Here is a 13338-nt window from a genome sequence, read left to right on the forward strand (position 1 = left end):
ACACAGTTAAAATGACTCAATTGTACGGGTGGTTTAGTTTCTTTTTTAACTTTATATTTCCTTATTAAACTCTAAGAAAACAACGTTCAGAAGAACCAAGAGCATAGCTCCATGATTCAGGGTGCTTTAGTAACCTGGTCCCTCAGATTAAGCACATGCCATCTTTCAACATGGAGTTTCAAGACGTTTCTACGGGTAACAAGCCAGTCATTTCCAAGATGGAAATGTGCTTACTACTCAACTGGCTCGTATGCAATAGGCACCAAAGTAAGATCTTTTCTCCTACACCAAACATAACTCAGGCTAGCCCACACACATATTCCCTCACTATTAGCTCCTTTCAGTGGAATGATTTTTCCCAGCTAATTATAAAAATAATGCTTATTTTTTTAAAACTTGGAAAAATACAAAACGTAACAAGAATTTTTGAACCACCCATAATTTTACCAGCCAAAGATTAAACTATTACAAGGGACATACCAACATCTTTCCTATGAATTTGACCAAAACTGTGATCATACCAAATTTTTAATTTGTATAGAGCACTTGTCACTAAACATGATTAACTGTGAACTTACATCTTAATATCTTCTTCCAGGCTTTCTTGAGCCTAAATTCACATTACTTTTTTCCTTAACTCAATAGTTTCTTCTCAATCTTTACTCTGAGTCTCTAAGCTACATATTTTGCTGCTGACTTCTTCCTCTTTCTTAAAACTTTTCTATTCTAAGCTTCCCTAAACAGTATACTCCTCAGTGTCTACAAAAGTCTCTCCAACTAATCTTTTTCTCTTTCTTCACTGGCTCTCTTCTGTTGACTCATGACAATCTCTAAAAAACATTGGCTCAGGCCTGACCTTTGGATTTGCTCGTCAACTTTGAATCTCCAGCACTTACCACAGTACCTGGCATGAAAGAGATACTCAATTAATGTTTACTGACTGACTTTGCCAACCCTGACGTACCATTCACTAGTTGTGTGACCGTGGGTAAATTACATCTCTCTGAATCTCAAGTTCCCTCATCTATAAAATAGGGATAATCAAAGGAAGATGATGCTTGGAAAGCACAAAGTCTGGCATAAAGTAGCATCCAATAAATTATACTACTATTATCAACATAATCTAGTACAGGACTCAAAAAATGTTTCTGATTATTACATATGGTTGAACACCAAATCTACCTCTCAATAATCCAACATACTTTGGATTCACCATATTCTCTTACAACTATCAAGAAATATTTTTGCACTCGTTTTCTTTACTACCTGCCTCCAATCCATCATCAACTATTCTAATTCTCCTCTTAGCCACCATACAAAACCATTATATAGCAACAACACTTAGTTGATTTCCATACCCTTAAATCTTCATTCAAATCTTCAATCCCCTTTAAAGCCATTTTTAATTTGTCACTCATCATAATCTTCATGTCTTCTAATAACCACGTCCCAACTCCTAGTTCAAAAAATGGCTCAAAACTCACCTTTCAGGAAATCCCTGATTAACTCCACACCACTGGGATTACTTCTCTGCTCTGAATCACCTCAGCACTTAGGTATTCTTTATACTAAGGGTAAAATGTGATCAGTGAATAGCATTACCAAGAAGTTACTTCCACAAAATTATTTCTACATCCTAAAGAATCGTCCATTAGCTATAATGTTTTGTTTAATAAGGTTAATAAGGAAACACCCTATACAATGAATGCCATGTTTGGTTTCCGTCCTTGACACTACATGAGTTTGTCAAGAAATGCTAAACTCTTCACAATCTTTTGTCCTATCCTCAAGCAGAAATTATGTCTCTGCTTATCATTTCTTGCCATTTAAATCCACTGGAAATTTGGTAGTGGGCCACTTTCTTTTCTGCTACCTCTTCTCTGCCCCCAAGCTCTGCCCACACCCCACAAATAAAAGTTCTAAAAGCTTGAAACAGAAAGGCAGTAGCACACACACCATGTCTGTCTTTTCTCTAAATGAAAAGAACTTTGAACCTATTTAGCTATAAAGCTCTTCCCAAGGCTGAAAATTTTCCCAGCAAGCATGACACATAACCAAATTCTACTACATCAAAATGGTTGATCCTACAGAATGACAGGGCTGTACTTATATGTTAACTTACACTTCTGTTATCGTAAGAGATCTTGCATCATTTTATGCTATATTACACATACCCAACAAGATAGTTCAGATACTTCCCTGTATGGCAGATTTTCTTAAAGTAACTTCTGATGGTGCCTTTAAACCAACACATTCGACTTTTTTTTAAATAAGAATTAAGCGATTCCTCACTGCCATCCAATCAAAAGCAAGCAATACTTGCGCCATTACTTTTGAGCGGGTGAGCCTGTGTGCTGCTGAGGCAAAGCAATGAGATGAACTGCCTGCCACCAGGTTGGGAGGTCGAACAGCCTCAGTAGTGAGAGTTAACAAGTCTGAGTGTCTGGCTCTCAATGAGCACTGTGAATGAAGCTATGAACCTGGCTGGCTGACTGACTCCTGAGACATTCAGTTCGGCCAAATCCAACAGTTATTACTCCTCCTTTACTCATAAAAGATCCACACCCTTCAGCTACTATACATAAACCTACCTTGTTGGCTCCTTGTATACTTTCTCCTAACTGGCCACCTAACGTCTTCCAGTTAAACAGCCTCCATCCACCCCTCACCTAAAACCTCCGCTCAGTCACCTTCTGGTTTCAGTAGGTGCCTCCAACTCGAGATCCACGTGTCCCCATTTGTCCAGAAACCTTAACCTTCAAAACCCATGCAAGTCCTCCCTTCATTCCCAGCTGATTTCCCCCCACCCTCTGTCAATGCTACTTCCAAGAGGCCAACAACACTCCACCACTCCGCACCTTCTCCTCCCGCACCCTTTTCGGAGCATCACCCTTTACCCATCACTTTCTTCCTCCCCACACCCGGAATCCTTCAATCACAGGCCGCCTCTTACTGCCACCCTCGAACACACTAGCCAGCTCCTCCGTTTACTACCCCACCCCACCTTCGCCACCTCTACGCGGCTTCCCTACCCCAAGCAGCGCCCCCAGGCTCCGCAGCCGCTAACCAGGCCCCTCCCTACGTCCCTGCCCGCGGTCCCCGCCCTCTGGAGGGCGGTGGCCCGGCCAAGCAGCGCAAAGACCATCAGGGCAGAAACAGGCGCCCCCACCTCAGGGAGACCGGGGGCGGAGGGGAGGGCGTGGGCGGGGCGGCGGGTGTAACCCCCGCCTCGGCCCGGCCTGCAGCCCCGGTGCCCGCAGCTCCGGCCCGGGCCAGGCGAGTAGGGGACCGCAGCCCGACCGCTCCACCCCGGCGTCCCTGCCTCTCACCGAGATGCAGAGGCTCAGGCCTCGCTTTCCCCCTGGCCGTCCAGCGATGGCTCCGCCGCCGCCGCCGCCGCCGCCGCCGCGCTCTCCTCACTAGCTCTTCCACCGCCCCCGACCGGCTGCTGAAGAGCGGACGGGCAGTGGCACACCCATTGGCTGCGGCCCTCACTTACGTCAGCCGCCCCGACCCGAACCGCAGGATGTGACTGGCTGGCGCAGCGCCTCTCTTCCACGTCTTGTACTGATTGGCTGCCTCGAGGCCCCTAACCAACAGGACCGCTCACCCGCCTCTCCGCTTCGGCCTCCCACCCCCCAACCCCGTTTCCATCCGGGAGGGAGGGGGGGCGGGACGGGCGCCGATGGAACGCGAACCGCCAATGGGAGCGCCAAGAGAGGGCTGGAGGGTCTGCCCGCGGGGGAAAGTTCAGCCAATGGGCGTGCGCTTCACATCCTGGGCTCAGGAGCGCCTTCCCTGGCGGCTCGTGTACTGGCGGGTCGCGCCCAGGGCCACGCCCGGCTTTCGGTCGCGCGGAAGGGGCGCCCACTCGAATAGTGGTAAGCATGCGGCGAGGTCCAGCGTGGGAGGTCGCGGGCGGCCATTGTGGCGTGCTCCAGCACTGCCTACGTGGGGCCCGGCGCTTTCAGGTGGGGCTAGTTCGCATCTGTGAGAGCGGAGCCGTTGCTCGGTGGGTCACTGGAACCTCCGCGGGATTCCCTTTAATGAGGGAGCGGAGCGTGCGTCCCGTCCTGCCCCACGGGACTGTTGGCCAAATCTTTCCACTTTCCACTCCTTCCAGAATAATTTCATACAAAACTTATCTATGGTGAGAGAATTTAGAATAATAGTTATCTCGGGGAGCGGGGGAATGGAAAGGGCACAAGGTAACCTAATGGGAGCTTGAAACGCTCTACTTTTTGATCTGGGACCAACGTGTATACATATGTAAAAATTCATCGAGTCTTACACTTAGGATTAGTGCACTCAACGCACTTTATGTATAATATCTCAATTTTTAAAATAAAAGGATCGTGAGAATCATTCTGTAAGAACATTACCGTAACCTTATGGTAAGGTTATAGAGCTCCATGGGACACCCATGGTATAAACATTCCCACTAGGATTTAGCTGTTATTCAAAAATGAAAACTGTAGAAAGCAAAAAAGGGTTGGGGACTGTGAGATTTTAAAATGAATGAAATCTGGCACGGTGAATAAAACACACACGTTAGTACTTTAAGAATGAACTAAATGATTTTGAACTGAATGAACTGAATGATTCAAAATGGTTTTTCTTTAAGGATTTAGAGCTTGTCTCAGTGCATGGCCATGTTGGTAACACAAAAGCACCCATGGTGCTGCACCCAATTGGACACCACAAAACTTGACTGAGCTGCTTACTTTGTGGCCACTTAAGTCTGAACCCGAGAAACTTTCATTTGAATACCGTGGCTTTTGTCCTGGAGGAGCTCACAGTCCAGCACCATGTATAGTCATTCTGTGAGGAGGGCACAGAATACAAAGCTAACACAGCTGCTAACCCTCAGGGATGAAACTTTCCACTAGGTTAGGCAAGATATGGGTTCCTGGAACCCAGTCCAGTAGCAGCATTCTGAAATAACCAGGGTCAGGTGAAACAGTCTTAGAAATGGGTCAATATTCTCCCTAAAACAAACATGAGAACTGGGCCAAATTCTAGCCTTGAAAAGGCACCAGCAGCAAAACAGTTAAAGATGATGGGATTCATATTTACTAATTTCATCATTAAGTTGATCAGTTCTGATAAATACCTTGGTGTAAAGTACTTGCCCCTGAACTAGGCATATAAAGTTAGATAAGACAGTATTTCCCACAAAGCAAAGAGTGTAATAGGGAGACAGACATAAATAGGTAATTCCAATAGAATGCAGTATGAGGGAATACGTATAAAGATCTGTCTCAGCCTAGGAAATTCAAGGGTATCTTCTTAGACATGGCACTAAGTTAACCACTGCTAAGGTTTATCAGCATACCATTTGCAGTTAGGCACTATTTTAAAACATTTTTTTCAGTTACATTTGACATTCAATATTATATTAGTTTCAGGTGTACAGCATAGTGGTTAGACATTTATATAATTTAGACAGTGATTCCCCCCACCACATTAGCCTAGTACCCTCCTGGCACTATATGTAGTTGTTGGAACATTATTGACTATATTCTCTGTTATACTTTATATCACCATGACTGTTTTGTAATTACCAATTTGTATTTCGTAATCCCTTCACTTTTTTCACCCAACTCCCAAACCCCCCGTCCCCCTGACAACCATCAGTTCTCTGTATCTGTGAGTCTATTTCTGTTTTGTTTGTTCATTTATTTTCTTTAGATTCCACATATAAGTGAAATAAGCCTGACTTATTTCACTTAGTGTAGTACCTTCCAGTTTTATCCATAGTCTCGCAAATGGTAAGATTTCATTCTTATTTATGGCTAGGTAATATTTCGTTGTATGCATGTACCACATCTTCTTTATCCAATCGTCTAATGATGGCCCTTGGGTGGCTTCCATATCTTGGCTATTTTAAGTAGTGGCACAAGGATTACTTAGAGCAAAGACACTTTAAAAACAGTAGATAGAAGAAGTGTATTCTAACCCCCCTTTTTCTTCCTGAAAAGAGGAGATAAAAACTCCTGTGTGAAAGATACCCTCACTATACCTGGAGAAAAGAAACATTTGACAAGGAAAATGTTCTGAGATGTCCTAAATTAAATTTCAGCAGGCAGGAGGGTAGGAAGAAGGCACAAGAAAGGTTAACAACCTCCAGAGAAAAGCAACAAAAAATACTGTTTACTTTCCTGAATGTATGTTGAAACTTACAACTTGAATTAACTTCCAGGTGGCTATTTCTGAGGTTATCCAGATAGAATAGCCAATGCATGAATTTTCCAGACTGTTGCCCACAACCAATCCAGAAAGAGCAGATACTTCTTCCTTACAGACTATACACCTAACCAAGAACTAGCCTTGCTTCATCTTTTCCTGTTTCCTCTGTCTATAGCCAATGTAAATTCTTTCAAAACAACATACTTCTTCCTTCCCCAAACTCAACTGTATAAAAGAGCCACATCAGACACGTTTGTCTTCTCCATCTAGTTCTGCCACTGGCAGTTTAGACTGCATACCCCAGGACCTGGTCCTTTTTCTGGCTAGCATATGGCCCAATAAGCCCTTTTTTCCAGAAAAACTTTCAGCTTCAAAGTTTTTTTTGTTTAACACATTCCTCAATGGGGAATCAAAGCTGAGAGAATCCTGTATAAATAGACCTTGTTAAAATAATTCTTATCTTCCTTTAGCCTCCCCATATAGTATAGTTACGTTTCCACAATTGCCTTTCTTTTGTTCAATCTAATGTAAAAGCCTGTAGGTTTTGCTATTTCTTTGGGTCTTCATTTCTTAGGAAATTTATAAAACATATAAATTTGTATACTTTTCACCTGTTAATCTGTCTTATATCGGTTTAATTCTCAAGCCTAGCTGAAAAACACTAAAAAGGTAGAGGTAAAATTTTGCCTCCCCTACATTCTCAACTGTTTCCACTAGACCCTATTGATTGATAAAAGTGTCCTGGTGTTCCCTAGCTCATAGGAGTTGGGAGGAAGAGGAACAGTATTTGTAATATTTCTTTAAATACTGTTGGTTGTCTGTTTTCCAAGCATCATTGTAAAAAGAAGAAACTACCTTGCGGGACAATTTCTTCCCACATTGATTAGATGATCATTTTGCCCTTCTTTTGTGGGTGGCATTGTCATTGTTTGGACCTCATTGTTGGGCAATAGTAACTCAATAGAACCCTGAGACCTGGAGATTATTCTTTTTTTTTCCTATGTCCTTTTTTTTTTTTCTTTTTTTAGAGATTTGCTACCTTTGTACATGAGTCAGAACAGAGCTGTTGCAGATGCCCAAAATGGGACCCGCGAGTTCACACAATCTGTATTTGAACATCATAGCATGTCAAAGGTGTAAGCCACAGACTCTGAGTCAGCTGTTTCCTGCTCTTTGGGTGGTGCTTTTTGAGGACTGTGCCTACAGTCTTTAAGATCAGTTCCATCACACCTTTGAACTTCAAGGGAAAGTCTTCCTCCCAGAAATATTTGTAAATAATGGCCCCAAACTGGGAGAACCTCAGGCAGCAAACCACACCTATATGTAAAAAAAATGTACCTACATACAAAGGTATGACTCTTTAAGACAGTGAAACTTACATTTGACTCAGTCCCTAATCTCTTATTCAGAGCAGAGAACAGTGCACAGATTGTAGTTTCTCCATAGACAAAACCATTTAATCACTGTAACAATATTTATTACAACAGCAAATTGTAGTTTTTTTTCTAATGAACTAAGCAACAATTGGCTTGAGAAGAATAGAGCATAGTGATTAGGCGTCCTAACTCTAGAATTGAACTCCTGGTTGTAGAATCCTAGTACTACCACTTACTATCTCTCTGACCTTGGGCAAGTTATTTACTCTCTGTGCCTAGATTCCCAGGAGTAAAATGGGAACTAACACCTACATCATAGGGGTGCTACGAAGCTGAATGAGTTAACATTTTAAATCATTTAGCATAGTTTCTGGCACGTAGTAAACCCTGTCTTAAAGGCTTACTTTTAAGTTTGTTAAATCTTAAGGAAAAATAATAAAGTGAAAAACTTCCCAGAACCAATAATAATGCCTGTCTTCTATTTTTGAAGATTTACTAATATGCCAAAAATTTTATAGGTATCATTTCTGAACCTCACAGCAAGGTAGGTATTATTGTCTCCGTTTTACAGATGAGAGAGTAGGAAATTGGGGAATTTAGTGAAATTGCCTAAGAATATATAACTGAGTAATGGAGTTGGGAATTCTAACCTAGAGTGTCTACTTCCAATGTGCCCTTCCACTGTGCAACATAGTTTCCGAAATCTTCTTATCCATCTTCTACATTTATTTATATTTACACTGTTTTAGAACTGGTCTTAAGAGTCACTTTACATCACTTGGCCTTTTGGCTAAGGACAAGTGTACTATCTGTTCTTATTAGCTTAATATCTGATATGTCCTCTATCCAAGGTCAGTATGTTCATGGATGGACCGAGAGGGTATTATGCTAAGTGAAATAAGTCAGAGTAAGACAAATACCATATGATTTCACTTTTATGTGGAATCTAAAAAACAAACGAACAAACAAAACAAACTCAGATGCAGAGAACAAACTAATGGTTGCCAGATAGGAGACGGGCTGTGGGGCTGGTGAAAAATGTAAAGGGATTAAGAAGCACAAATTGGCAGTTACTAAATAGCCATGGGGATGTGAAGTACAGCACAGGGAATATAGTCAATAACACTGTAATTACTATGTGTGGTGTCAGATGGGTACTAAACTTATCAGGGAGGATGACTTTGAAAGTTGTATAAATGTTTCACCACTATGCTGTACACCTACCTGAAACTGAGTATTGAATGTCAACTGTAATTGAAAAATAAAAAGTTAAAAAGTTAGAAAAAGAAAAAAAGCTTCTGTCTCAGAGAAAAAGAATCCCTTTGTACATCCCCTCTGTCCTTTCACAAATAGGTAAATTGAGATCATAAGAAGTTAAGTGACTTTCCCAGTACTACCTAATTACTTAATGACTTTTCAGCAGCTATTGAATGCCAACCAACCATCTGCTGGTAAAGCAAGGAATAAACAGTTATGGATATTGCTTACCACAGTGTCTTTCACATGGTAAGCAACCAACGCTTGCTGTTTTTATCATTGTTCATTCATTCATTCATACATTCATTCATTTGACATTCATTTTTTGGGTATTTCTTACAAATTTGGCACCTGGAAATATAAAAATGAACAAGATATGATTTCTTTTAAAGCTCACACTAGGTGTCCAATACAGGAGCTACTTACCACATGTGGCTATTGAGCACTTGAAATGTGGCATATTGGAATGTACTATAAGTATAAAAAACACTGGATTTTCAAGACTTAGTACAAAAAAGAGTAAAATACCTTAATAAATTTTATATGAGTTACGTGACAATTTTGGGAATGTATTGGGTTAAATAGAAATATTAAAAAATTTTTTCATCTGTTTGTTTTTACTTTTTTAAAATTCTACTAGAAAAGTTAAGATTACTTGTGGCTTGTATTTCTATTGGACAGCATTGGTCAAGATGAACGCAACAAAGTATAAGTGCTATGGCATACAGGAGTCAAGAAAGGCTCCACAGAGGAGGTAATGTTTGAATCCCAAAGGATGAGTAAGGACATTGTCAGGCGAGTGTTTTCCAGCCAGGAGATGAGCATGTAGAATGTCACATAAACATGGAAGAGTAACCAACAAATTGAAATGTGAGAAATAGTTTGACTTTTGTCAAGTTTGGAATAGAGAGCCAAAGTGCTTGATGAGAAAGTAAGAGATGAAATTGGAAAAATACATTGAAGAAAGTCTATGAAAACCCTTGTGTGCCATGTATTGAAATTTTTGATAAAGAGGACTGATGTTATTTTATTTGAGCTTTAGAATGATAACCCTAGTGGTGATATGGAGGTTGGACTGGAAGTAGGAAAAAGACTTGGGATGAGAGAATGGAAAATGAAGACAGGAGATTTAGATGGCCATAATTTGGGCAATGGAATTGGGAATTCAGAGCAGGACAGGGCCAAAAAAAGATACCTCAGTATGGTAGAAGTGATACCTGGTAACTCATGTTGGGGAGGCAAAGAAAAGAGGGATCAAGAGAAACACCCAGCCATCTTTGTACTGGCTGCATGGTGACATTTTCTTCTGTTCATTCAACAAATAATTTTATCAAAGGCCTACTTATGTCCAGGTTATAGGTAGTGGTGCTTATTGGACTCCTGATGAGAATGTCTTAACATTGTGTGATTATGTTTAAAACATTTACTACAGATCAAAGAAGAATAAATTATTAAATCTAGGGGTAGGGGATTATTGGCCCACTAATGGCGCTTTTATTTTACTTCTCTAGAATGTATTATATTTTATTCTCAGGGACCTTAAACTCTCAAAAGTCTTGTGCTAAGGTTCCTCATCTAATGAGATAGCCACTTAGAACAGAACTCTGATCCCTGAGGGGAGAGATCAGCCCACAAATTAATGGGTATAAAGTCTGATACTATAAAGTTTAGGAAAGGATGTAAAGAAACAGAAATTCCATAAGCTGCTTGTAAATTAGTTTGCATTGCATTTTAAAAACAGTTTGGCAGTGTGTAGTAAAATTGAAAATGTGCATTTCATAGAACTATGTCGTTGGATTTGTGCATCCCTGAACAGTGCTCTGGAAACTGAGCACTAAGTCCAGGCTCATCTGCAGCAATAATACAAACATTTTGTCAGTCATATGTGACCCTACCCAGCTCACTCACCGCAGCCGGCTCCGCCTCCTGGTCCTCTTGCTGCCCCTCTGTCTGTTCCTCTGCGCCCCGCTGCCACTGCCTCCACGATTGCAAAGTGAGAAAAAATTGCCACGCTCATGATTGACAATGGCTCTGGCATGTGCAAAGCCCCGGGCTGTGTTCCCATCCATCATCAGGCACTCCCAACACCAGGGCGTCATGGTGGGCATGGAGCAGAAGGACAGCTATGTGGGTGACAAGGCCCAGAGCAAGCGACATCCTGACCCTCAAGTACCCCATTGAGCACGGCATCATCACCAACTGGGACAGTGGGGAGCATCTCTGGCACCACTGCAACGAGCTGCGTGTGGCCCCTGAGGAGCACGCTGTGCTACTGCCCCAGGCCCTCCTGAACCCCAAGGCCAGCCGTGAGAAGGTGACTCAGATCACATTCCAGACCTTCAACACTCTAGCCATGTACGTGGCCACCCAGGCCGTGCTGTCCTCGTATGCCTCTGGCTGCCCCACTGGTATTGTTATAGACTCTAGGGATGGGGTCACCCACACTGTGCTCATCTATCAGGGTACACCCTGCCCCACGCCATCCTGAGTCTAGACCTGGCTGGCCGGGACCTGACTGATAACAACCTCATGAAGGTCCTCACAGAGCATGGCTACAGCTTCACCACGACCACCAAGCAGGAAGTCATGTGTGACATCAAAAAAAGCTCTGCTATGTCACCCAGGACTTTGAGCAGTAGATGGCCACTGCTTCTGCATCCTCCTTCTTGGAGAAGAGCTACGAGCGGCCTGCGGGCAGGTAGTCACCATCGGCAATAAGTGGTTCCAGTGTCCAGAGGTGCTCTTCCAGCCCTCCTTCCTGGGTATGGAGTCCTGCGATTGGTATCCACGAGACCACATTCAACTCCATCATGAAGTGTGCCGTCGACATCCGGAAGGACCTGTGTTCCAACATGGGGCTGTCTGGTGGGGCCACCGTGTGTCTCTGCATCCCCGATGGTGCAGAAGATCACTGCCCTGGCGCCTAGCACGATGAAGATCAAGATCATGGCCCCACCAGAGCACAAGTACTCGTTGTGGATGGGGGCTCCATCCTGGCCTCACAGTCCACCTTCCAGCAGATGTGGATCAGCAAGCAGGAGTATGACAAGTCGGGCCCCTTCATTGTCCACCGCAAATGCTTCTAAATGGACTACGAGCAGATGCATAGCATTTGCTACATGAGTTCATCAGAAATACAAGTTTGCCCTGGCAAATGGATACACCTTATGCTAGCCTCATGAAACTGGAATAAGCCTTTGAAAAGAAATCTGTCCTTGAAGCTTGTATTTGATATCTGCACTGGATCGTAGACCTGGTTGCTGATTTTGACTTTGTATTCAAGTTAACTGTTTCCTTTGTACATGTTTAATAGCCTGTACATATCTTAGATTTAAACCCCTGGTACATGCGGCTTAGTCACTTGGTGGCTGAAGAGCACATGTTTATGCAAGAGAAATTGGTGGCTTGATAATCTGTAGCCCATGCGTTTCTGTGCAGGGTGGTACTGTGCAAGAGCCGCCTATTGTGTGAAGTTTTTGTATGCAATTCTTTAACAAATCACCGCAAATTTTGTTTTTCCACTGTCACGTGAGAACATTAGGCCCCAGCAAGACGTCTTTGTGAGGAAAATAAAGTGCTGTAGTAAAAATAAAGAAAAATCACCCTATCCATTACTTTAAAGTCAAGTGTTTATTTACTGTAATAACCACATACACAAAAAGAATGTTAAAGTTTGGCCAATGAAGACGAAACAAATACTCAGCAACTTTAGTTTTCATTCAGGCAAGCTCTGCATGCCTTACGCTTGACTCACTAACACATTGTAGTTTTCAATATAGGGTTTCATGAACTTTGAGTGGTAAAGACAAGCTCTCAGTTACAATAATTAACTAAAAATTAGTGACAATCAGGTTTGAGTTATGTTGGCCAGAATAACTTCAAGTTCAAGGAAAAGTTTTAGAAACTAAAAGTTTTAGAAAGTTTTAGAAACTATAAAAACTGAGAAAGTGGAATGACCTAATACTTAAAATACAAATGACACATGAGTATTTCTCTCTTCATCTCTGGAAAGTAGCAATTCAGGTTACACAGGCCTTTAAACACAGAATGATAAGAAAAAGCACAGGGATTGTAAGCACAGATTAAAGAAAAATTAGTTGTACAGGAGGGAGAGAATCAAGTTTTAACACAGTAAAAATCTGCTAGAAGCTGGATTCTTTTGTGCCCTAATTTTTCCAGAACACAACCACAACTTCTACTTAATGAAAACATCAAGGGGGCTGAGGAAATCTCACTTTTGAAACTGGTATTCATGTTATTCAAGAAAGTAAAAGATGCCAAGGTATCAGAAGTAGGTTTTATTGTATAGAGCAAGTATGGTGTTTGTTACTGGAAGCCTTGCTAGGATTGCTGGCTGCCAGGAGGCCTACTGAGGTGGAACAACAATGTGGATAAAGGTGGGTGGGGATGGTTAGGAGTTGGGGTGGGAGCCTACCAGATTGTAAAGTCTGGATTTGGGGCTTGCTAGTCCAGAAAGTAGACTTTGGACCCTAGAATGAGCAGGTTCTCAGTGAGA

General features: G+C 42.3%; 1 protein-coding gene, 1 non-coding gene and 1 pseudogene across 5 annotated transcripts in view; 2 read left to right on the forward strand and 1 right to left on the reverse strand.

The window, feature by feature from the left end:
* Nucleotides 1-3474, reverse strand: part of FAR1 (fatty acyl-CoA reductase 1) — a 63374-nt gene extending 59900 nt beyond the window's left edge. Inside the window, exon 1 of one of the 4 annotated variants that reach the window (XM_033119411.1) lies at nt 3330-3474. The gene's annotated coding sequence lies outside the window, so the exon portion shown is untranslated. The remainder of the gene's footprint in view (nt 1-3329) is intronic. The other 3 variants (XM_033119412.1, XM_033119415.1, XM_033119414.1) reach the window with 3 other exon arrangements.
* Nucleotides 3475-3744: 270 nt separating this feature from the next.
* LOC117030684 (actin, cytoplasmic 1-like) lies at nt 3745-13118 on the forward strand (annotated as a pseudogene).
* On the forward strand, nt 8339-8520 carry LOC117031377 (U2 spliceosomal RNA). The gene has a single exon (XR_004424524.1). It is a non-coding gene; the product is annotated as a U2 spliceosomal RNA (small nuclear RNA).
* Nucleotides 13119-13338: the final 220 nt, after the last annotated feature.

The sequence above is a fragment of the Rhinolophus ferrumequinum genome, chromosome 11 (genome assembly GCF_004115265.2).
Source record: "Rhinolophus ferrumequinum isolate MPI-CBG mRhiFer1 chromosome 11, mRhiFer1_v1.p, whole genome shotgun sequence".
Lineage (NCBI taxonomy): Eukaryota > Metazoa > Chordata > Mammalia > Chiroptera > Rhinolophidae > Rhinolophus > Rhinolophus ferrumequinum.